This window comes from Choloepus didactylus, chromosome 19 (assembly GCF_015220235.1).
Source record: "Choloepus didactylus isolate mChoDid1 chromosome 19, mChoDid1.pri, whole genome shotgun sequence".
Lineage (NCBI taxonomy): Eukaryota > Metazoa > Chordata > Mammalia > Pilosa > Megalonychidae > Choloepus > Choloepus didactylus.
This window is the reverse complement of record NC_051325.1, coordinates 15,533,222-15,557,246: the sequence shown is the minus strand read 5'-3', so window position 1 is coordinate 15,557,246 and position 24,025 is coordinate 15,533,222. Positions and strand designations below refer to the sequence as shown.

Below are 24,025 nucleotides of genomic sequence, written 5' to 3'. Positions count from 1 at the left end.
GGGCCATGGTCTTCTTGATGTCCTTTAAATCCTTTGCCATGTTTTCATTCCTCAATTGTAGTTTTTTGATTAATTTTGCCAGTACCGTGTCTCTTCTAATAACTTGATTTGTGTGTTTGGGGTTGTATTCTCCATATCTTCTGGTTTTATAATATGCATTGAGATTTTCTGTTGTTTTTGGCCTCTTGACATTTGCTTTGCTTGATAGGGTTCTTTCAAGTTGTAAAAAAAAAAAATACCTATCTAATTTTTCGGAAACACAGTTTGGTGGCGTACACTTTCTCTAACTAACCAGCAGATGGCGTCTGAGTCACCTATACCCCTCAAGTCAGTTCTCCACCTTGTCCCCGCGGTGTGTGGGGAAATGATTCTTGTGGGTTCAGTTGGAGAACTCAGTTTGGGTGTGTTGCTGGAGCCGTCCGCCCTGAATGTGGGGCGTGTGTATGGGTGGCCAGGGAGGAAGGGCAGCTTTAATATTCAAATCCCCCAGGTTCCCGGAGATTCAAGGCTGCCACAAGAGTCTAAGCCTTCATTTCATTTCAGCCCCAGACCCTCTCTCTCGCTGTCCCACAAACCACTGGACTTGGCGTAGTGTCCCTGAGTTCTCCGAGCAGGTCCACCCCATCCAGCTGCAATCCTCCAGGACCTCTGCCGAGGGAATGCCGTGCAACGTCACCAGTGTGTGCCGTCCCTCAAGGGAAGCCCTGGGCCGCCGGCTGTGCCGGGGCTCTTTCAGCCTGATGCAAAAATGGCTGAATGGGGCGTCTCAGCACCCTCCTCCTCGCACAGTTCCTCCTTCTCAGCTCCGGGACAACTGGCGGGGCTCTGGGCTGTGGGCATGGCCCCGGGTAGGAGTTTATCCAGCCCTCCGGGGAGCCAGCTGCTAGCCATGGGGTTTCTTTCTGCTTCTGGCTCTCCCCTCCGTTCCCATGGCTCCAAGGGTATCTGCAGCGGGCTATCTTCCAGGCCAGACACCGAGAGGCCGGCCCAGCCCCCTCTTGCTGTGTTTTACTGCGTGGTTCCCACTATCGCAGCTGCAGCTGCTCCTGGGTTTTTCCCTGTTTTTTTTCTTTTTTCCTTAAAAGAGCCCATCGGTCTCCAAACGCCAAATCCTGGCTTTCCCAGACTGCCGCACGGCTGCGGGTCTTCCAGCCAGCTTACTCACTTGTTTCAGAATGCAGACTCCCGGTTTCACCAAGTATACGGCCCCTGGGAACTAGCAGACCTTGTCCAGCTGAGGCATCGCTGTAACCGGTATTCTAGGTCTCTTTCTGGTTTTTATCTAGTGTTTTTCACAGAGGTGTTTTTTGGCCTGTCTCACCTAGCCGCCATCTTAGTTTCCAGTCAGGATGTTGTTTTGATAAACCTTGTGTGTGTGTGTGTGTGTGTGTGTGTGTGTGTGTGTGTGTGTTTGGGGTGGAGTAAGGATGAGGTAGTAACTCTTACCCCCATAGTTGGATATCAACAAACCCACCCTTGCTGCTGTAACAGTCATTTCTCTCTTTCTCAGTCTCTGTTTCAGGTGGCTTTTCATTAATGCCAGAGCCTAAGTCAGCATGGAACTTGACCTGAGGTACCATTTGAAAACTAAACCTGAATAATTGAGATGACTGTCATTCTGTTAAATCATTACCCTCTCACAGCCTTTTTAATGAAGTGCTAGTGGGATCATTGCATCTACACAGGTCCCCAATGGAAATAAAGGCCCCTAATGTGCCCATTTGAGATCTGCAGGCTTACTGGATACTTGTCTACTGTGGCACTCTTTCTATCTTGACATAAAGTGGTCAAGACCTTATACTAACCCTCAGGGAGCCTCTCTCACTGATAACTATGCTGATGCTGGAGTCTTTTCTTTCTTCAGTGAAGTCCACCCAAAACCTTTCACGTTCAGACCTCCCTCCTTGCCACAGTTCGTGAGGTACAAATTTCAGCAGAGGGACCTAGCAAGACTCTTGTGTTTTGACTGTTACTAGATCTCCCCATAATGGGATTACCATTTTAATGTATCTGTTTCCCTGCCCTGCCCCTGAATTTCCATTTCCCCAGCGTTCTTTCTGTTCCTGCCACCCTGGCTGGGAGGGCTGCTGGAGAGTTGCTCGCTGACCTGCAGCCTTTGCTGCTGCTCTGGGCTGGCATCCTGCCAGGGCTGCTCCTCTGGGCATCTTTGTGGGAGTCAGTCTTTGAAAGATGCCTTTTTTATGGTTTTATTCCTACTGCTCTTTCTTCCTAGCAGTGTCCTTTTGGCATTTCAGGAGCTGTTTCATGTAGTGTTCTGACTTTGTAAGTGTGTACCTAATAGCAATAAAACACTTTTATTTTTAGACAGTAGTTTCCTTCCTTGGACCTTTTGCTCCCTCAGAAGTGTCCTCTTGTTAAAACTTTCCCGGGGTCTCTCTCTGCGTGGTTGAGAACTAGACTCTCCAGTTTGATTGGGGAAGCAAGCCTAGCAGAATGTCATGCTTCTTTAGAAACTATTCACTCGGTGTTTTAAGAATTAGGGAACAGAGTCGGCAGGGTCACAGTAGCTGCACGTGTGGTGGGTTGAGCTGCCCCAGTGTTTCTGGTCCAGGTGCAGGATTAAGAATTTTGGAGAATCCTCAGCCTGGCTTTCCCCTCTCCATCTTTACTGTCCAGCCACATCTCCCATGTACTACTCAGTCTGAGCCTCAGGCTGCTGCTTCTGTATTGGTCTGCCTGGGCTGTTGTTTTCCTTATATCTGGTCCTTTGTTCATGCTTTTTTCCTAGACTGAGATTTCTCCCAGTTTATATAGGTTATACCTGTTCTTGGAAGCTCCACTGAAGACCAGAGAATTATCTTCAATATTCAGTGTTATTTCCATAAGTGTCTGTACCACAGAGGTTAGCCTTGGATTATATTTCATCTGATGGTTTCTAATGTTTCACACAGGTAAATCAGGTCTATCCAAAAGGTTTGTAAACTTCTCAAGGTCAGGCTTTGTCTCCCTCAGTTTTGCATCCCTTTTGAGAGCTAGCATGAGTGTGGGTAGAGTGGGTCCTTATTACTGTTATGTATTGAAATGATGTTAATGATCTTGAATCCAAAAAAAAAAAAATATGTTGAATGCAATTAGAATGTAAACAAATTGAGAAAAACAGATTTTTGTAGCAGTGATAACCAGACATTTGTGTGAGAATCTGGTATGGACTAGCTTGATGCCAGTGAGAGGGGTACTTCCTATAAAATTCCCGTGCAGAAGCTGCTTTAACAAGTGTCAGGTGTAGACAGGCTGACCTCTGGTTGCTCTGAATCCCAGCCCCAGTGCCTGAGCTGTGTGACAAGTTTGCTGTCATGCTCCTTGATGCACTACAACCAGACCAGCGCTTCCCACCTTTGGCTTTGGAACCTCCATTCAAGGCTGCGTCAGATCTGGCTCCCTAAGATCCCACCTTAAGGGTCCATCTACTTTCTTTTCAACCTCAGGAGATGGACTTTCAAGATTCTGGTATCCTTCAAAGTGTTATGTGCCCTTGACTGGTTATTGTGCATTGGTTGTATTGATAGTTTGGGATTAAGCAAGCAGATAAATAGCCTTGAGCATCCAAATGGTAGTTGTATTGAATCTGCTTTTAAATGCTGAATTTGCTTTCCATTTTGATCTGCTTTCAGTTTATGACAACTCCATTTATGTGACAACTGTATGTCTGGGTTCTCATGCAGAGCCCTGGGCTAGACCCAGGAGCCCTGATCCCCTGCCGCAGCTCTGCATTTCTTAGGAGTGTGAACTGGGGAAGGCACAGAACTCTTCAAGCTTCAGTTCCTCCATTGGTCCAATGGTGTTGATTGAGACTCTTATCCATCACCCCAGATCACTGTAAGCTCAAATGAGAGAAAGGAGGAGAAAATAGGGACCATCAGATGAATGTAGTGTGTGAATGTTTAGGCCCCAGCTTCCTAGCCTGTGAATTCAGAAGACTGGGTGAGCTATGTGTTATCTGACTAAATTGCTTGTTTGATCTTCCCACTTGTAATCACTCATAGGTTTGTTTATTTACTTGTCTTTGACCTGAGCTGCCTTTCCACTAGGGTTCCTGGCTTAAGGCATCACCATGGGACTTGTGGTGAAGCTGTTTCTGTGTCACAAATCCTCAATATTCTATGCCAATGACTTCTTGCTAGGGAGTAATTATCTTTCACCTCACATTCCTTTCTGTTTAAGAATGTTCCCTTGGCACTACATTCATAGTGGAGTTGACTAATTAGGATAAATGGGATTTTCCCTTTGTCCAGTCAGTGGCACTTGGGCATATGCAGGAGGTGTGAATAAGCACAGATGCTGGTGGTGGGTTGAATTGGGACCGCATCCTTCAGTGTTGCCCTTGAACCTAGGTTTAGGCCAATCCTGGTCACTGGTTATCGTGTAGGGTAGGGCACAGTGGGACTGTGCTTTGGGTGTGCCCAGGCCCCTTCTCTTGGTTAAGATATTAGATCTGGCAAATCATCTTTTAACTCCTTCAGAGCAAAACTGGTTTCCCATTCAGTGAGAAGATTTTCTTAAATAGGCAGCGTCTGGAGGGGGAAGAGGGACCGGGTTGTTGACACTGCTGCGTGTTTGGCCCAGCCCCCGTGTGTGATAGGAACAGTTATCTGTTGTCCAGGGCCAGTTCTAGCCCCAGGCCCAGCTAGCCCCCTAGCCCTCAGGTCTTCCTGCCCAGTTGCAGTCTCAGTCACAGCTCAAAGGCCAGTCCAGACTTTGGACATCAGGGTGGGCCAGCTGGGACTCTGCCTTCACCCTCTCTGCTTTGGGTCCAGCTCTGATCGTGGGCCTCTGTCCTGAGAAAGGGTGTTGGCCTGGTCCCTGGTTACTTACCTGAGTCTTGTCATACTCCTTTCTTCCTCCTACCTGGGTCCATTGCCCCCAGGGCCTCAGCCAGCCAGCCCTGTCCCTGAACTCACACCCCAGGGGGACCTCTTTGGGGAAGAGTGACTTCTGCCCCCAAACCACTCCCTTTACCTGGGCCCCCTGCCTGTTTGTGGCCTTCCCACCCAACCCAGGAGTTGGGGAGCCTGTCTGCCTCACATCAGGACGTGGCCCCTCCCAGGCTGCCCTGCCCTGCAGGGGTTCCTACAGCTGTGCTGGCCGTGTGCTGGGCTGCAACCAAACGGGATAGAGAAACATCAAATTCAACCAAGTCACAAAGCAAAGCAGGCATTTTGGCACTTCTCTTTTGGGGAGGAAAGAGGTTGAAACCATTGTTTAAAGTGAGGCTTGGAGATTTTCTCTGGATATAATCTATAAAACGATGACTAATCAAAAGTTGGCAAGGCTGTTATTCTTTCTCTCTCTGATTACAAATTCTTTGGACTCTGAAATTGAAAAAAAAATTCCCATAAGCGCTAAAGGCTGTTACAACTCACAGGGTTTACATTCTGTGCAAATGGGGGTTTGTCTTCATTGCTACTTTTTCTTGGGAGGATTTGGGTATAGACCCGCTGCTGTGCAGGTATTTCAGATGAATCTGGAGGCAGTCGTGGGCTCTGACTCTTGTCTGGGCTTGGTTTATGTGTTTGAAACACAAATCACATACTCTGAGTTTACACCTACTGCACTCTCAGAGTCTGTGCTAAGGAAAGGCCAACCCTGCTGTACTCCTGGCTTACTGGATATTTCAAACTAATTTTCAGGCGTTTGGGAGTCGATAAAAGTGAGTGCATTTCAATGGCACCTCCTTCATCCATTTTCCAAGCCATGTGTTGCCTTGAGTAGATGTGATCCATGTGGTTCTGATTCTCTTTCACTCGGTCCATCCAGATGCTTGTTCATGATCTGAACCCTTCGATCTCCCAGAAGTACATTCTTCTCTTAAAAGGAAAAGGCTGTCCTGTTTCTCCACTTCCCAGAAAGGGAAGGCAGCGTTTCAAAACTGAGAAAGGAACCTGCACTCCGAGAAGCGTCTGGATCATGTGGTCTGTGACACAGGCTTGCTTAGGGCAGCCCAGGGTCGCCCTCTCCTGGTGATGTCCACTCCACTGCCCAGACGCTTTCCCGGCCTGTGCTTTGCCCCTGCCGCTGGCCCCAAGAGCTCACCGGAGGGCTGCTAACTCCTCGAAGGATTAGATCTGACCTGTCTGAGGCATTTGGGGATTTCACCTTTCTGGAAGGTTTTTAGAAAGGAGATTTCACAGTCTTTTAAAAATAAGATAATAGACCAAACTATGATTTTATAAATTTCAATTTAGGTAAAAGAATGGTTCACTTCTGTAATGAAATTAGTCTATTTCCTTTTGGCTTTGGCATTGTAAGAGTTCACATAACTGTAATATTGTTGTCACCTTAAAAATTTGGGCTACATGCAATCAGCTAGGACTTTTGATTAACTAGCCGTTGTGTGTTGTCTCACACCCCTCTTTGACCGGGTGGTGCTAATGGAAATGGAGAAATTAGTGCAGGAGAATTCTCTTTAAAATTGGGGAAATACACATGTTGTTGGATAGTCCAGGATTACAGTTAGAGGGGTGAAAAGAGCTGGCAGCATGTGGAATAAAGGTAGGACTTGCCTTGGGTTGACAGGAAATGTGTTTGTTAGCCTGTCGGGGAAAACAGCCAAAGAAAACCAAATGGAAAGGAGCATCGAGGAGTTAAGTGTAAGATTAACTTTTCCTTAAGCAGTCTTTAAAAGTTTTTCCTACTAGATCTTGGGTTTATTTCTTTGAAAATATTAAGGAAGGATGATGAGCTTGGTTCAAATAACATTACTGAAGAGATTTACTTTGGGTGAAAGGTTGGAACTCCATGGTTATAAATTAGTGGAGTGGCATTAATCTGTGAACCCCTTTCACATTTCTGGGGAAAATGTTGGGACTGGGTGAGCATAGGGTGCTGTTGTCACCTGGCAGCAGCAGACCTCAAGGATGAGTGTGGTCACCAGAGGCCACAGTCCTCCTTCAGCGCTGACACTTTGCGGGGCTGTAGTGGAGTGACGGAGCCAGGATTCCAGAGATACGATTTAGAGGATAACTGGGGGAGAAATATTTAAATTTGGAGAAACTAGAAATATGAAACAAAGCTAACATTGGACACCAAAGTATATAATATTATCTCTTTAATATATAATTTAGATAATCTGTAATATGCAGTAATGTATATTTATAAACTGTATTAGATTGAACCAGTGAAATTGCAATATGCTGGAATTTGAACATTTTTATTATAAATATTGCAATCTCAATTGGTTCAATCTAATATTTATCATTATGTGCATAACATTACATATTACATATCATGTTAAATGTATAATTTAATATAATGTTATAGAAATACTTGGGTTCAGAAAATTCTCAAAAAGAGATTGCCTTGTCTTTGAAGAGGATGACACTAGCTTGTTAACTGGCCTTTCCAAGTTAAGGTAAATTTCCTGCACATCCTCTTTGGCCTGCTTAGGAACCCAGAATTAGGCAGGACAGGAGCAGCAGTTCCATTCTCTTCACCGGGGCTGCCGAGAGCAGTGAGCTGGGAGCCACAGGCCTTCTTCCTGGTATATAGCTTTCCTGTTTTTTTTTTCTTTCTTCCTTTTTTTTTTTTTTGTTTCACTATTTTAATGATGGATAAAAAGCATTTATCCTTAATATTACAAAGTGGTGAAACTGTTAGAATATTTCATGTACTCATTTGTATAACAAAGCGTTAATGCATAAATGTTTACTATGTGCTAAGAATTATAGTGAAGAGTAAGAATAATTAAAAATAAATAGAAAATGTTCTCAAAACCTACAGAGCTATGAGAGAGATAGTCCAAGTAGTACATTTTTACATTTCTTCATGTAGTTTTAATAAATGCAAAAGTATTTTGAAATATTTTGATCCATAAAATTATAAAAGCTTCACATATTCCTGCCTTACTTATTTTTTAAACTGTTTTATTCGTGCACCATACAATCCATATGAAATGTACAATCAGTGGCTCTCAGTATATTCACAGAGTTGTGTATTCATCACCACAGTCAATTGAGAACATTCTCAGTGCTCCAAAAAGAAAACCTCATACCCCCATTACTGAGGTTTAGCACTGGTCTGGTACATTTGTTACAATCGATGAAAGAATGTTACAATATTACTGTCAACTATACTCCATAGCTTGTATTAATTGTATTTTTTCCCATATACCCCTCCATTGATACCTTGTAACAGTGACGTACATTCTAGTTCATGGAGGAACATTCTTATATTTGTACATTTAGCCAGTCATCGTCCACAGCAGGCTTCGCTATGGTATGTAGTCCCATGTTTTATTCTCTAGCTTTCTTCCTAGTGACGTGCATGATCCTAAACTTCTCTTTTAACCACAATCACACCCATAATTCAATGCTGTTAATTGAAATAATGTACTACCATTACTCACAGTAATGTGCTACCATCACTTCTTTCATTTCTAAACATTTACAATCTTATTTAAAATTTCATACAAATTAGGTATCACCTCCCTGATCTCTACTCCGTTTTCTATTTTTGTGTAACTATCTGCATATGTGGATATCTTTGTTACTTCTGTATTTCTCCACACCTCCCCCCATCCTACCTATTTTCTAAAAGCGCATTAGAGGTCCTCTCATTATTATGCATCTAAACCTGTGCCCTAGACCAATTTTTTTTTTTCATTAGAGAAGTTGTAGGAATAAAATACAAAAGTTCCCATATACCACCCTATTATTAACACTTTGCATTAGTGTGGAATACTTGTTGCAGTTGGTGAAAGAATATTTTTATAATTGTACTATTAACTGTGGGCCATAGTTTGCTTTAGGGTTCATTTTTTGTGCTGTGCAGTCCTATGGTTTAAAAAAATTTATTCTGTTAACATATACAACCTAATATTCCCCTTTTACCCACATTCAAATGTATTCACAAGATCTATTCATTACATTCACAATGTTGTGCTACAATCACAACCCTCCATTACCAAAACTTTTCCGTTGACCCAGAGAGAAATTCTGTACAATAGAGCATCAACTTCCCATTTCTTACCACCATCCTGACTCCTGGTATTTTATATTCTAGTTTCTGAATCTGTGAATTTGCTTATTCTAATTATTTCCTACCAGTGAGATCATACAATATTTGTCCTTTTGTGCCTGGCTTATTTCAGTCATCAAGATATTTTCAAGGATCATCCATGTTATTGCATGTATATCAGAAACTTCTTTCCTTTTTACATTTGAATAATGTTTCATTGTGTGTATCTACCATGTTTTGTTTATCCATTCATTAGTTGATGGCCACTTGGGTTTCTTCCATCTTTTGGTAATTGTGAATAATGCCTATATGAACATTGGTGTGCAAATATCTGTTCAAGTTTCTGGTTTCAGTTCTTTTGGGTGCATGCCTAGTAGTGGGATTGCTGGGCCATATGGTAATTCTATACTTAGCTTTCTGAGGAATCGCCAAACTGTCTTCCACTGCTGCACCATTTTACGTTCCTAACAACAATGAATGGGTGTTCCTATTTCTCCATATCCATTCCAATACTTGTAATTTTCTTTCTTTTTTTTTTTTTTTTTTTAAATAGTAGCCATTCTAGTAGTTGTGATATGGTACCTCACTGTGGCTTTGATTTGCATTTCCCTAATGGCTAATGATGTTGAGCATCTTTTCCTGTAGTTTTTGACTGTTTGTATGAGAAATGTATATTTAAGTCTTTTGCCCATTTTAAAATTGGATTATTTGGTTTTTTGTTGAGTTAAAGGATTTTTTTTTTGACATTTTGTATAACAAACACTTATTAGATATGTGGTTTCCAAATATTTTCTCCCATTGTATAGGTGGTTGTTTTATTTTAATGAGAAAGTCCTTTGCACAAAAGCTTTAAATTTTGATGAGGTCGCATTTATCTACTTTTTCTTTTGTTGCTTCTGCTTTGGGTGTAAAGTTTAAGAAACCATTGCCTAACACAAGGTCCTGAAGATGCTTCCCCTTGTTTTCTTCAAGGAATTTTATAGTCCTGGTTCTTATATTTAGGTCTTTGATCCATTTTGACTTGACTTTTGTATATGATGTGGGTAAGGGTCCGCATTCCATTCTTTTGCACATGAAAATCCAGTTCTCCCAGCACCTTTTGTTGAAAGGACTACTCTCTCCCAATTGAGTGGATTTGACACCCTTGTCAAAAATCAATTGCACATAAATATGAGAATTGATTTCTGAACTCTCAGTTCTCTTCCATTGGTCTATATATCTGTCTTGTACTAGTACTATGCTGCTTTGATTATTCTGGCTTTGTAATAAGTTTCAAGATCAGGAATTGTGAGTGGCTTTTAGGGGTCCCTCACCCTTCCATATAAATTTAATGATTGGCTTTAACATTTCCGGAAAGAAGACTTTTAGAATTTTGATTCAGCATATGTTGTATCTGTAAATCACTTTGGGTAGAAATGACATCTTAACAATGTTTAGTCTTCCAGTCTGTGAACACGGAATGTCCTTCCACTTATTTAGGTATTCTTTGATTTCTTTTAGCAGTGTGCTGTAGTTTTCTGCGTATAAATCCTTGGTTAGATTTATTCCTAGATATTTTATTATTTTAGTTGCTATTTGAAATGTCATTTTATCTTGATTTCTTCCTCAGATTGTTCATTACTAATGTATTAGAAACACTACTGGTTTTTGGTGGTTGATCTTGTACCCTGCCTCTTTGTTGCATTCACTTATTGGTTCTAGGAGCTTTGTTGTGGATTTTTCAGGATTTTCTGTATATAAGATCATGTCACAGCAAAGAGGGAAAGTTTTATTTCTTCATTTCCAGTGTGGATGGGTTTTATTTCTTTTTAACGCCTAATCACTCTGACGCGAACTTCCAGTGCAATGTTGAATAATGATGGTGACATTGGGTATCCTTGTCTTGTTCCTGATCTTGGAAGGAAAGCTTTCAGTGGTTTTTCATATATGCCCTTTATTATGTTGAAGACATCCCTTTCTATTCTTAGTTTTCTAAGTGTTTTTCTCAAGAAGGGGTGCTAGAATTTTGTTAAAATGTCTCTGCATCAAGTGAGATGATCTTGTATATTTTCCCTTCATTTTGTTAATGTGCTGGTTAAATTAATTGATTTTCTTATGTTGAACCTCCCTTGCTGATCTGGGATAAATCCCACTTATCTTTTTTTTTTTTTTAAAGTTTAGTTTTATTGAGATATATTCACATACCATACAGTCATCCATGGTGTACAATCAGCTGTTCATAGTACCATCATATACGTGTGCGTTCATCACCGCAATCAATTTTTGAACATTTTCCTTACACTGAAAAGAATAAAAAGAATAAAAAATAAAAGTAAAAAAGAACATCCAAATCATTCCATTCCCCTCATCCCACCCTATTTTTCATTTAGTTTTTGTCCCCATTTTTCTACTCATGCATCCATATACTGGATAAAGGGAGTGTGAGCCACAAGGTTTTACAATCACACAGCACACCATGTAAGCTACATAATTATACAATCGTCTTAAAGAATCAAGGCTACTGGGTTGCAGTTCAGCAGTTTCAGTTATTTCCTTCTAGCTATTCCAATACACTAAAAACTCAAAAAGGATACCTATATAGTGCATAAGAATGCCCTCCAGAGTGACCTCTGACTCCATTTGAAATCTTTCAGCCACTGAAACTTTATTTTATTTCATTACACTTCCCGCTTTTGGTCAAGAAGATTTTCTCAATCCCATGATGCCAGGTCTGGGCTTTTGCCAGTTTGAATGTATTATGTCCCCCAAAATGCCATTATCTTTGATGTAATCTTGTGTGAGCAGACGTATTAGTATTGATTAGATTGTAATTCTTTGAGTGTTTTCATGGAGATGTGCCTCACCCAGCTATGGGTGATGACTGTGGATAGTTTCCATGGAGGTGTGGCCCCGCCCATTCAGCATGGGCCTTGATTAGTTTACTGGTGCACTATATAAGCTCAGACAGAAGGAGCGGGCTTGCCACAGCCAAGAGGGATGCTTTGAAGAATGCTCAGGAGCTGAGAGGGGATCTTCAGCTTATAGAGACATTTTGGAAACAGCCTTTGAAAGCAGACTTTTGCTGCAGAGAAGCTAAGATAGGGCAAATGCCCCAAGAGCAACTAAGAGTGACATTTTTGAACAGCTGAAACCTAGGGAGGAATGTCCTGGGAGAAAGCCATTTTGAAACCAGAGTTCAGGAGCAGACACCAGCCATGTGCCTTCCCAGCTAACAGAGATTTTCCAGATGCCATTGTCCATCCCCCAGTGAAGGTACCAGATTGTTGCTCACTTACCTTGGACACTTTACGACTTTAAGACTGTAACTTTGTAACAAAATAAACCCCCTTTATAAAAGCTGGTTCATTTCTGGTGTTTTGCATTCCAGCAGCATTAGCAAACCAGAACAGATTTTGGTACCAGAAATGGGTGCTGTTGAGTTTGCAAATACCAAACATGTTGGAACAGCTTTTTAAATGGATAAGGGGAAGATTCTGGAATTATTGTGAGGAGCTTGATAGAAAAGGCCTCAACTGCTTTGAAGAGACTGTTGTGGAAATATGGACTCTAAAGAGACTTCTGATGAGGACTTGAGCAAAAATGATGAATGTGTTGTTGTGAATTGGAAGAAAGGCAATCCTTGTTTTAAAGTGACAGAGAATTTGGCAAAATTGAGTCCTGGTGTCGGATGGAAGGAAGAATCTGAGAGCAACAAGCTGGGATACTTGGCTGATGAGATTTCAAAACTAAAAGTTGTGGATATAGCATGGCTTCTCCTTGCAGCTTATAGTAAAATGCGAGTGGAGAGGAACAAACTTAGAACTGAACTCTTGGGTTCAAAGAAACCAGAAACTGATGGTTTGGAAAATTCCGGGCTTCCAGGGGGTGGAACCCCAGAAGCTATAGTCCCACATGAGGATTTAACCAAACATGGAACCTGACCACCATTTCAGTACAAGCCAAAATTGGAGATGGATTTATCCAGAAAGGATTTGTGAAAGTCCTATTGTCTGATGGCCTTGACCCCTGTGTGCTTCATGCAAAGCCAACAGAATTTTTTGCGAGCTCTTTACAGACAGAGCCTCTGCCGGTCTGGACTGGAGGAGACAGACAAGGAACAAATTGAAGGAAACATTGCTTCAAAGACAGAGCCATGGAGGTTGAGGTCTGGAGTCAAGAGGTCTTGGGCTGGGAGAGTGGAGTGGCTCACATGCATGGAAAGGGTAAGTTTGCCCCAGAGGTCAAGGGTGGACCTTCCACCTCGATGTTCAGGAAGAGTGCTCTCACCCCAGGCCCCAGAGAGGGTAGAGAACATTCCCAGGGAATTGGGGAGAGCCTGGCCGCCACCCCACTATTCTGAAGGAGTTGAGCATATGCCCTGGAGATGGAAGAGAATCCGGGAGCTGCCCCGATGTTTGAGGAGGATGGGGCCGAAAAGGGGTCTCCCCGGTGTGTGGATATGTTGGAGCACTCACCCCAGCATTTGGAGAGAAAAGGGCTGCCATGAAAGCCTTTGGAAAGGGTTGGAATCCTGCTCTTTCAAGCCCCAAGGATACAATGCCGTTCGATAAATGACTCTCATACTTTGAAATCTAATGGAGTTTGCCCTGCGGGTTTTAGGAATTGTTTTGGACCTTTAAACCCTGTTTTCCTTACTGTTTCTCCTTATGACAATGAGAGCGTTTATCCTATGACTGTCCCTCCTTTGTATAGTGGAAGCAGGTAACTTGTTCTGAGTTTCACAGGTACAGAGCCTGAGGGGAATTTTGCTTTTGGAAAGACCATGCCTGTAACTGATACTAATGGGTTCTTGTACTTACATATTGTTACTGAAATGGTGTAAGTTTCTGTAATATTGCAATGGGATGAATGTATTTGTATATGGAAAGATCATGTTATTTTGGAGTCCGGGGGTGCAGTGTGCCAGTTTGAATGTATTATGTCCCCCAGAATGCCATTATCTTTCATGTAATCTTGTGTGGGCAGATGTATTAGTGTTGGCAAGATTGTAATTCTTTGAGTGTTTTCATGGAGATGCGCCCCACCCAACTGTGGGTGATGGCTCTGATTGGATAGTTTCCATGGAGTTGTGGCCCCGCCCATTCAGCATGGGCCTTGATTAGTTTACTGGTGCACTATATAAGCTCAGACAGAAGGAGTGGGCTTGCCACAGCCAAGAAGGACACTTTGAAGAATGCACAGGAGCTGAGAGAGGAGCTTCAGCTTACAGAGACATTTTGGAGACGGCCTTTGAAAGCAGACTTTTGCTGCAGAGAAGCTAAGATAGGACAAATGCCCCAAGAGCATCTAAGAGTGACATTTTTGAGGAGCTGAAACCTAGGGAGGAATGTCCTGGGAGAAAGTCGTTTTGAAAATAGAGCCCTGGAGCAGATGCTAGCCACATGCCTTCCCAGCTAACAGAGGTTTTCCAGACACCATTGTCCATCCCCCAGTAAAGGTACCCAATTGTTGATGCCTTACATTGGAGGCTTTATGGCCTTAAGACTGCAACTTTGTAACCAAATAAATCTCCTTTATAAAAGCTGGTCCATTTCTGGTGTTTTGCATTCTGGCAGCATTAGCAAACCAGAACAGGGCTCATCCCTTGGAGTCATATCCTGTGTTGCCAAGGAGATTTACACCCCTGGGAGTCAGGTCCCACATAGGGAGAGGGCAGTGAGTTCATCTGCTGAGTTGGCTTAGCTAGAGAGGGCCACCTCTGAACAAAGAGCTTCTCTGGGGAAGACTCTTAGGCATGATTATAAGTAGGCTTAGACTCTGCTTTGCCATAACAAGCTTCATAAGGGCAAGCCCCAAGATCGAGGGCCTGGTATAGCAAACTGTCAGTCCTCAGGGTTTGCAAGAATACCAGCAATAACCTAAGTGGGGATGTCCAACATTTCCACATTTTCCCCAGCTCCTCAGGGGAGCCCTGCAAATACATTTTTATTTTCTGCCCAAATTACTTTGGTATGTATCACTGTTTCACACTAACGTGTACAAATCGACCTGATCTCACCTCCTACTCAAAGTTCCATGTAACTATCTCACTTAATATTGATGTACATTTCTTTAATGTGCTGTTGGATTCAGTTTGATAGTATTTAGTTGAAGATTTTTGTGTCTGTGGTCGTAAGAGATATTGGTCTGTTGTTTTCTTTTCTTGTGATATCTTGATCTGGCTTTGTGTGAGGGTGATGTGGGCCTCATAGAATAAGTTAGGAAGCATTCCCTCCTGTTCAATTTTTTAAAAGAGTTTGGGTAGGATTGGTGTCAGTTCTTCGTGGAAAGTGTGATGAAATTCACCAGTGAAGCCATCTGGTCATGAGCTTTTCTTTGTTAGGAGGTTTCTGATAACTGATTCACTCTCTTTACTAGTTATTAGTTGAAAGTTTCTATTTCTTCTTGAAGCAGTGTAGATAATTTATGTGTTTCTAGGAATTTGTCCATTTTGTCTAGGCTATCTAATTTGATGATGTTCAGTTGTTCATAGTATCCTGTTATAGTCCTTTTTATTTCTTCAGGGTCAGTGCTAATGTCCTTCTCTGATTTTTGATTTTATTTATTTCTGTCTTCTTTCTGTCAGTCTAGCTAAAAGTTTGTCAATTTTATTGGTCTTCTAAAAGAAACAAGTTTAGGTTTTTTGTGTTTTTTTTTGTATTTTAAATTTTTCTATTTCATTTATCTCTGCACTAATCTTCATTTCCTTCTGTCTGCTTTGAGTTGTGCTTGCTCTTTTTCTAGATCCTCCTGTTGTGATGTTAGGTCTCTTATTTGAGATCTTTCTTCTTTTTAAATATAAGCAGTTAGAGCTATACATTTCCTTCTCAGCACTGCCTTTGTGGCATCCCATAAATTTTAGTATTTTGTGTTTTTATTTCCATTTGTCTCAAGATATTTTCTAATTTCCCTTGTGATTTCTTCTTGGGCCTATTGGTTGTTTAAGAGAACGTTGTTTAATTTCCACACATATGTGAATTTTCCACTTCTCCCTCTGTTATTGATTTCTAGCTTCATTCCATTGTGGTTGGAGAGGATACATTGTATGATTTCAATATTTTTATATTTATTGAGACTTGTTTTGTGACCTAGCATATGGTCTATCTTGGAGAATGATCCATGTGCACTGGAGAAGAATATGTATTCTGCTGCTGTTTGGTAAAGTGTTCTGTGTATGTCTGCTAGGACTAGTTTGTTTAGAGTATTGTTCAAGTGTTTCTCTTTCCTTATCGATCTTCTGTCTAGATATTCTATCCATTTATTGAAAGTGGTGTATTGGAGTCTCCTATTAATGTAGAACTGTCTATTTCTGCTTTCAAATCTGTCAATATTTGCTTCATATATATTGGGGCTCTGCTGTTAGATGCACATATATTGGTAATTGTTTTGTCTTCTTGTTGAATTGACTCTTTTTCAATATCTAATGACCTTCTTTGTCCCTTGTAACAGTTTTTGACAAAGTCTGTTTTATTTGTTAATTAGTATAGCTACCCCACCTCTCTTTTGGTTACTACTTGCATGGTATGTTTTTTTCTATCCTTTTGCTTTTAGCCTACTTTTGTCTTTGAATATAAGGTGAGTCTCTTGTACAAAGCATATAATTGGGTCATGCTTTTTTATCCATTGTGCCTGTCTTTGCCTTTGGAGAGTTTAATCCATTTACATTTAAAGTCACTACTGATAATACAGGACTTTCTTCTGCCATTTTGATGCTTAGGCTTTATAAGTCTTATACCTTGTTTTGAACCCTCAATTCATCCATTAATGCCTAATTTCATATTTATTTGAATTTTTGTATTGTACCACATATCCCTTCTGAATAAATTTTTCATGTATTTTATTTGTGATTACCATGGGGTTAAAATTTATCATCATTTTGATTTGTTACCTTCTTGATTTTAATAGCCTACACTTACACTGTTCCTATACCCCTCCTTCCCCCCACCTTTTGTTTCTACTTTTTACAGGTTACATCTTTGTACATAGTATGTCAAAAACCATAGATTTATATTACTTTTTATGCATTTGCATTACAGTATTTGTAAAAAGTAAGAAGTGGAGTTACATACCAAAAAGTGACTGACATTTATAAGTACCTGTATGGTTACCTTTACTGGAGTTCTTTGTTTATTTATTTATTTTTACGTCACTTTGAACACCGTCTAGTTAGTGTCCTTTCCTTTCAGTCTGAAGAACTTCCTTTAGGATTGTTGTAGGGCAGGTCTAGTGGTGATGAATTTCCTCAGTTTTTGTTTATCTGGAAACGTCTTAATCTCTCCCTCATTTTTGAAGTAGAGTCCCCCAGATAGAAAATTCGTGGTTGGAAATGAGTTTTCCTCAGCACATTAAGTATTTCAACCCATAGTCTTCTTGCTTCCATGTTTTCTGATGAGAAAATGACACTTAATCTAATTGGGACTCCCTTTTGGAACACTTGTCCTTTGCATTTGACAGTTTGACCACCATGTGTCTAGGCGTATTTCTCTTCAAGTTTATCCTATGGATGTGCATATTCAGGTCTTGTGCCTAGTTTGGGAAATTTTTGTCATTATTCCTTTGAATATTCCTTCTGCTTCTTTCTCTCCTCCTTCTCCCTCTGAGACTCCTATAACACTGCTGGTTTGAAGCTGTTACGGACCCCAGAAGAGCCATGATCTTTTAATCCAATCTTTGAGGTGGGACCTCTTGATCAGGTTGTTTCCATGGGCATGTGACCCACCCAGTTGTGGATGGGAACTCTGATTATATTATTCCCATGGAGCTGTGAACTTGCTCAGTCATGATGGGTCTTCATTAGTTTACTGGAGTCCTTTAAGAGAGCTCATGGAGAGAAGAAGCTCAGAGAAGCTAAGAGAGATATTTCGGAGCGAAGCTAAGAGCCAGCACAGACGCAGATGCTTGAAGATGCAGACAGAAAGATATTTGGAGATGGTAAGCTAAGAGATGAAGTCCAGAGTTTGCCCCGGAGAAGCTAAGAGAGGTCTTTCAGTTGCTTAGAGAGAAGTGACCCAGGAGAACCAAGCAGAAGCTGAGAGAAGCTAAGAGAGACGGAAGCCCAGAGACAGTTTGGAGAAAGCATTTTTGAAATGTAACCCAGAAGCAAAAGACCAGCAGATACCGTCCATGTGCCTTCCCAGCTGACAGAGATGTTCCGGATGCCATTGGCCTTCCTTCAGTGAAGGTATCCTCATATTGATGCCTTAGTTTGGACACTGTTATGGCATTAGAACTGTAAATTTATAAACTAATGAATCCCCTTTATAAATGCCAATCCATTTCTGGTATTTTGTATAATGGCAGCTTTAGCAAACTGGAACAAATGCGTATGCTTGATGGTGTCCCACAGTCCTCTTGGGCTATTTTAGATTTTTCTCATTCTTTTTTCTTTCTATTCCTCAGCCTGACTCATTTCAACTGTCTTGTCTTCATGCGCACTGATTTGTTTTTCTGCCAGCTCCAATCTGCTGTTGAATCCCTCCTGGGAATTTTTTGTTTCAATTATTTTGGTCAACTCCAGTAGTTCTGTTTGGTTCCTTCTTAAAATTTCTATCCCTTTATTGAGATACTCATGTTGTTCATTCAATGTTTTCCTGATACCCTTTAGTTCTTTGGATTTTCCTTCATCTTCTTGAGCGTATTGAAGATGACTTCTTAAAAGTCGTTGTTATGTCTACAGTTTAGCCTTCTTTGTTGATGTTTTCTGGATTATATTCTCTTTCTTTGGATGGGCCATCATTTCCTGTTTCTTTGTCTTGTAATCTTTTGTTGGCACAGCCTACTACATATTTTAATATTTTAAAACATTAACCCTGAGATTTAGTCCTTTAGCTGTCTGTTTCTTGAGTTTATATCCAGCTAGTGAAATGACAGAGATTTTCTTGAGTGCCAGGAGCTAAAAAAAACCAGACCAATGCAAAAAACACCTTTCACTGTCTTTGCAAATTGACTTTGGGTTAGCTGGTGCTGTGCTTCTGAATTCAGCCTTCTATCAACAAGGTCAGCAGAAGGCAAATGCACAATTCAGGATCCTTTTTCTCTTTTCTGAGCCTGTGACTTAACCTTGCCGGTTCTTGCTGCTAGCCTGAGGAGTTCCCCTACTGACAGGAATTTGAATGCCTGCTCTACTCCCTAGGTAACAGACCTTCTCCCTCTTTCAGGTGCTTCCCTGCAGGTGATCCTTTGCCCCAGGTCACTGGACTGATAGTTTCTTTCACTTCTTGCCCTGTCCCTAGCTGCTTTTGCCTGTAGGGGGAAATTCTTGGAGGGAGCAAGAGCTGGAGAGGAGCTTCCTAAGTCAGTCTTTCCAGGCCCAAAGGAGACCAGGGACCCAGAAAGGGGGAGTGCCGGCTGACTGCACCCTTCCCTTGGGGCAGCAAGGGATCCAGGAGCTTCTCCTGTCCCTCTTTGAAGTTTTTATTTTCTTAATTAGGCACTCACCTCAGAAGTGCAGCCTTTAAACTGTTTTCTGAGGCTGCATTTTGTCTATTTGACACTTGCCTTGTAAATGTAGCTCTTTTAACTGTTTTCTGTAGTTTTGAGGAAGGGTCTTGTTTTTTAGACTCCTCTGCTGCTTTTGCCTGGGGCTGGCTGGAACAGCAGCCCTCAGCAATCTGAGGTAGCTGATGAAAAGCAGTGGTCAGTGATCATACCCCTGGCACTTGGGGGAACTTAGGTCTTGATGTCCTTCTCTGGTACCAGCGCACTGCACCAGGGTGGGGGTTGAGGATTTTACTGCTGCCTGCCATGTGGCTGCGTGATGGTGGCAGCTGCTGGGAGAGTGAAATTCACTGGAATTTATCTCCGTTTACCAGCTTCTTCTCCTGCTCTTCCCTGGGTGCTGCGTAGTGTTCTATTAGAGTTCAGAGTTTTAAAATAGTTGATTCAGATATTTCCTGCCTTTTTAATGGTTGTTTTGGTGGAGGGACTAATTCCCTCCGCTTCCTACTCTGCCATCTTCCCTCAATCCTCTCTGTTAGAACAGTTTTTGTGGGTGATTCCTTAAGAATGCCGCATCTGAGGAATTAGCTGCTCAAGTTTCCTATCAGCTGGAGTGGCTGGAATGTTTATTTGAAAATTGGTATCATAGGACTTCACATTATGACATATCAAATAATCATTGGGACAGAAGTTATGAAAACATGCATCATTTCTGTGGTTGGTCAAGCATGGAGAGTGTGAGTTAAGTGGTTTTTTCATGGTGGACAGCTGCCGGTGACTGAGAGGTGTATTGGGAGTCGAGCCCCTGAGTGACTTGTATGCCACACGGGGGAAGCAGAGAGAACTGTGTCATTCTTCCCCTGAAGATGCTCCTCCCACCACTCTGATGGGCCACCATTCTAACCTCTGGCAGTTGCTATGACTGAAGACACTTCTTTTCATGTAATAGTGAAGCAAAGCATTTTGAGATAATTTTGTGATGATAAATTTTATGACATGGTGGGGCATTTCATGAAATAGAAGCCTGTTGATCTTCCAGAATTCTGATTCTGCAGGAGTCTGGTATTGTTATCACCTTTGTCCAAAATAAAACACATTTACTTGATTAAAAGGCCAACATATCAAGGAGTGCAGCTTTCAAGATTCCTTACAGAAGAAATGTGATGATTTTCTTTTGCACACGGATATCAGCCTCCTAGATGTAAAAGAAGAGGGATTGGTTTGGATTTGCTTCTTGTGTGTAAACAATGTCATAGTCTCTTCTCTGATTTGAATGAAGAGACTCAATCTGGTTTCTAAAGCGTATTTTTGATGGAGCACATGTCAAACTTGGGCTATACCAGTAAATAATTTTTATTTCACAGTTCTGGTCCAACTTTGAAAATGACCAATAGTATTCTGCCGCTGACTTAGGAAATTAAATAAGAACAAAATGCAGATCATGCATAAAACATACTTAACTCAAGCCAGTAACCTGCTTTACACCTCCCTGCAAAAAATCTTTTAAAAATCAGGCCTCATGCCTAATAGAAATAAGATAAACTTAGCCTTTCCCAACTGAATTACCTTTTTAGTATGATTTTTAGGAAATGTTTAATCTGTTTTTAATGTATTCTCTTTAATCTCTGTTGCATTTCTAGTGTTCTTTCAGCAGATTCTCAGTTCTATTCCCAACAGGTGATTTTTGAAAAGTTTACTAAGATGTAAAATAAGATTTATTTTAGGAGGCCAGATTTTATTTCTAAAGGTACATATTAATTTTCCCCATTATTTACAGTATATTTATTTGCTCAATCCTAGAATATACAAAAAGTAGTTTTAGAATTGCTTATGCAGACCTCTGCAAGCTGTAAACCTACCTACTATAGTTCAGTATTTGTTTAAAGTTACTTTTGTCCTTATTCTGTCTCCTCAAAACCTTTTTTTAAAAATACTATTGTGAGAGAGATATATATATATAACATAAAATTTGCCACGTTAATGATTTTAACTGTACGATTCATTGGCATCAATTACATTTACCATGTAGTGCTACCATCACCACCATCTATTACCAAAAAGTTTTTATGTCCCCAAATAAAAACTCTGTGTCCATTAAGCAATAATCTACTTTCTGTCTCTATGAATTTGCTTATTCTAGATACTTCATATAAGTGGAATCATACACTGTGCTGGTGTGGATCTGTTTTGTACCCCAGAAAAGACCATATGTTCTTTTAATCCAATCTCGTGGGGGCCGGCCTGTTGTGTGTGGGACTTCTTGATTAGGTTGTTTCCATGGAAATGTGACCCCGCCCATTCAAGATGGGTGTTAACCCCCTTGCTGGCATCCTCTATGAAAGGATAAAAGGCAGACATTTTGGAGAGAGCTCAGAGATGCTTAGAAGGAAAACACCACAGGAGAAGCAAGAAGGACCCTCAAGAGAAGCTGAGACAGATGCCAAGAAACATTTTGGAGAAAACCACTGAAACTGGAAGCTAAACCCAAGAGAGAAAGTTCAGCAGAGCCAGCCGTGTGCCTTCCTATGTGACAGAGGAACCCCGGATGCCATTGGCCTTTCCTCAGAGAAGGTATCTACCTCTGGATGCCTTAATTTGGACATTTTTATGGCCTTAGAACTGTAAATTTGCAACCTAATGAATCCGTATGGAAAAAGCCAATGCATTTCTAGTATATTGCATTCTGGCAGCTTTAGCACACTGAAACATACAATATTTGTCCTTTTGTGACTGGCTTATTTCACCTAGCATAATGCTTGTTTTCAAAGGTCATACGTGGAACATGTATCGGAACTTCATTCCATTTTGTGGCTGAATAGTATTCCATTGTGTATACATGTATATCACATTTTGTTGATCCATTTATCTGGTGATGGACATTTGGGTAATTAATTTAGCTATTATGTCCAACAACATTATTAAACAAATTTGCTAATATTTTGTATTCTGTAGATTGTTGGACTTTCTCTGTAGTCATAGTATCTGAGAATTATGACAGTTTTGTTTCTGAAATTATCCCTTTCTATGTCTTTTATTACCTTTTCTTGTCTTACTGCACTGCTTAATGCTTGCTGCAGTATAGTTTTGAATAGAAGTGGTGAGAGCAGACTTCTTTGTCATCCTCATTTTAAAGGGAGCACTTCTATTGTTTTGCCATTGAAATAATTGCCATAGGGTTTTATTTTTTAAAAAAAATATATACTGTTTATTGGATGTTCTTTTCTATTCCTTTTAAAATATAAAGACTGTTTAAGGATTTTTTTTTCTATTCCTAGTTTCTTTAGTGCTTTTTTTTCTATTCCTAGTTTCTTTAGTGCTTTAACACATATGGGTGTTGAATTTTACCAATGGTATTTATCTGTTGGAGAGCCACATGCCTACCCCCACCTTCCCCGCTCCAATGCAGTGAAGTATACTCATTTTCTAATGTTAAGCTGTTCTTGCATTCCTTGGCCAAAGCCAGATTTGGTCATGATATATCATCATTTTGCTAGATTTTGTTCTTTAATATTTTGTTTAGGATTTTGCTTTCTGTCTTTGTAAGTCAGCTAGGCTTAGAATTTTCCCTTTTTTTCGTGTTGCTGTTACTATCTGGTTTTGTGATTGACTTGATATTAATTGTTGCTAATTCTTTCTTGAATGCTTGTAGAATTCACTTATGAAGCCATCTTGTTCTTGAACTTGACGCTTTGGGGAGTTTTTTGATGACTGATTCAATCTCTTTACTTAATTGGTTTGCTGAGATCTTCTATTTCTTCTTGAGTCAATGTTGGTTGTTCAGGCTTTTATAGGAAGGTCTCCATTTTGTCTGAATTGTCTCATTTGTTAGCATATAGTTGCTCATAGTATCCTCTCATTATCTCCTTTAACTCAACAGGGTCAAGAGTTATGTTCCCCCTCCCATTTCTGATTTTATTTATTTGCATCCTCTCTTTTTTCTTTGTCATCCTAGCTAAGGATCCATGAATTTTATTGATTTTCTCAAAAACAAACTCGTGGTTTTATTGATTCTTGATTGTTTTGTGTTTTCAATTTCATTTATTTCTGCTCTAATCTTTGTTATTTCTTTCCTTCTGTTTGCTTTGGGGTTGGGGTTGGTTCTACCAGGTGAGCAGTTAAGTCCTCTATTTTTGCTGTTTCTTCTTTTTTTAATATAGGCATTTAGGGCAGTAAATTTTCCTCTCAGTACTGCCTTCACTGCATTCCATAGGTTTTGATATGTTGTGTTCTCATTTTTATTTGTCTCAAAATATTTACTGATTTCTCTTGTAATTTCTTCCTTGACCCACTGGTTGTTTAAAAGTGTGTTGTTTAGCCTCCATGTATTTGAGAATTTTCCAGCCCTCTGCCTGTTGTTGATTTTTATCTTCATTCCATTATGATCCAAGGAAGTATTTTGTATGATTTCAGTCTTTTTAAATTTATTGAGACCTGCTTTGTGACCCAACATGTATTCTATACTGGAGAATGATCCATGAGCACTTGAGAAAAATGTGTATACTGCTACTGTGGGGTGCAGTGTTCTGTAAATATCTGTTAAGTGTAGTTCATTTATCATACTATTCAATATCTCTATTTCCTTATTGATCCTCTCTACATGCTCAGTCTATTGATGAGAGCAGTGTATTAAAGGCTC

General features: G+C 40.6%; 1 protein-coding gene across 2 annotated transcripts in view; it reads left to right on the top strand.

Moving 5' to 3' along the window:
• Positions 1–24,025, top strand: part of DTD1 (D-aminoacyl-tRNA deacylase 1) — a 214,483-nt gene that overhangs the window by 143,574 nt on the left and 46,884 nt on the right. The gene's annotated exons all lie outside the window — the stretch shown is intronic.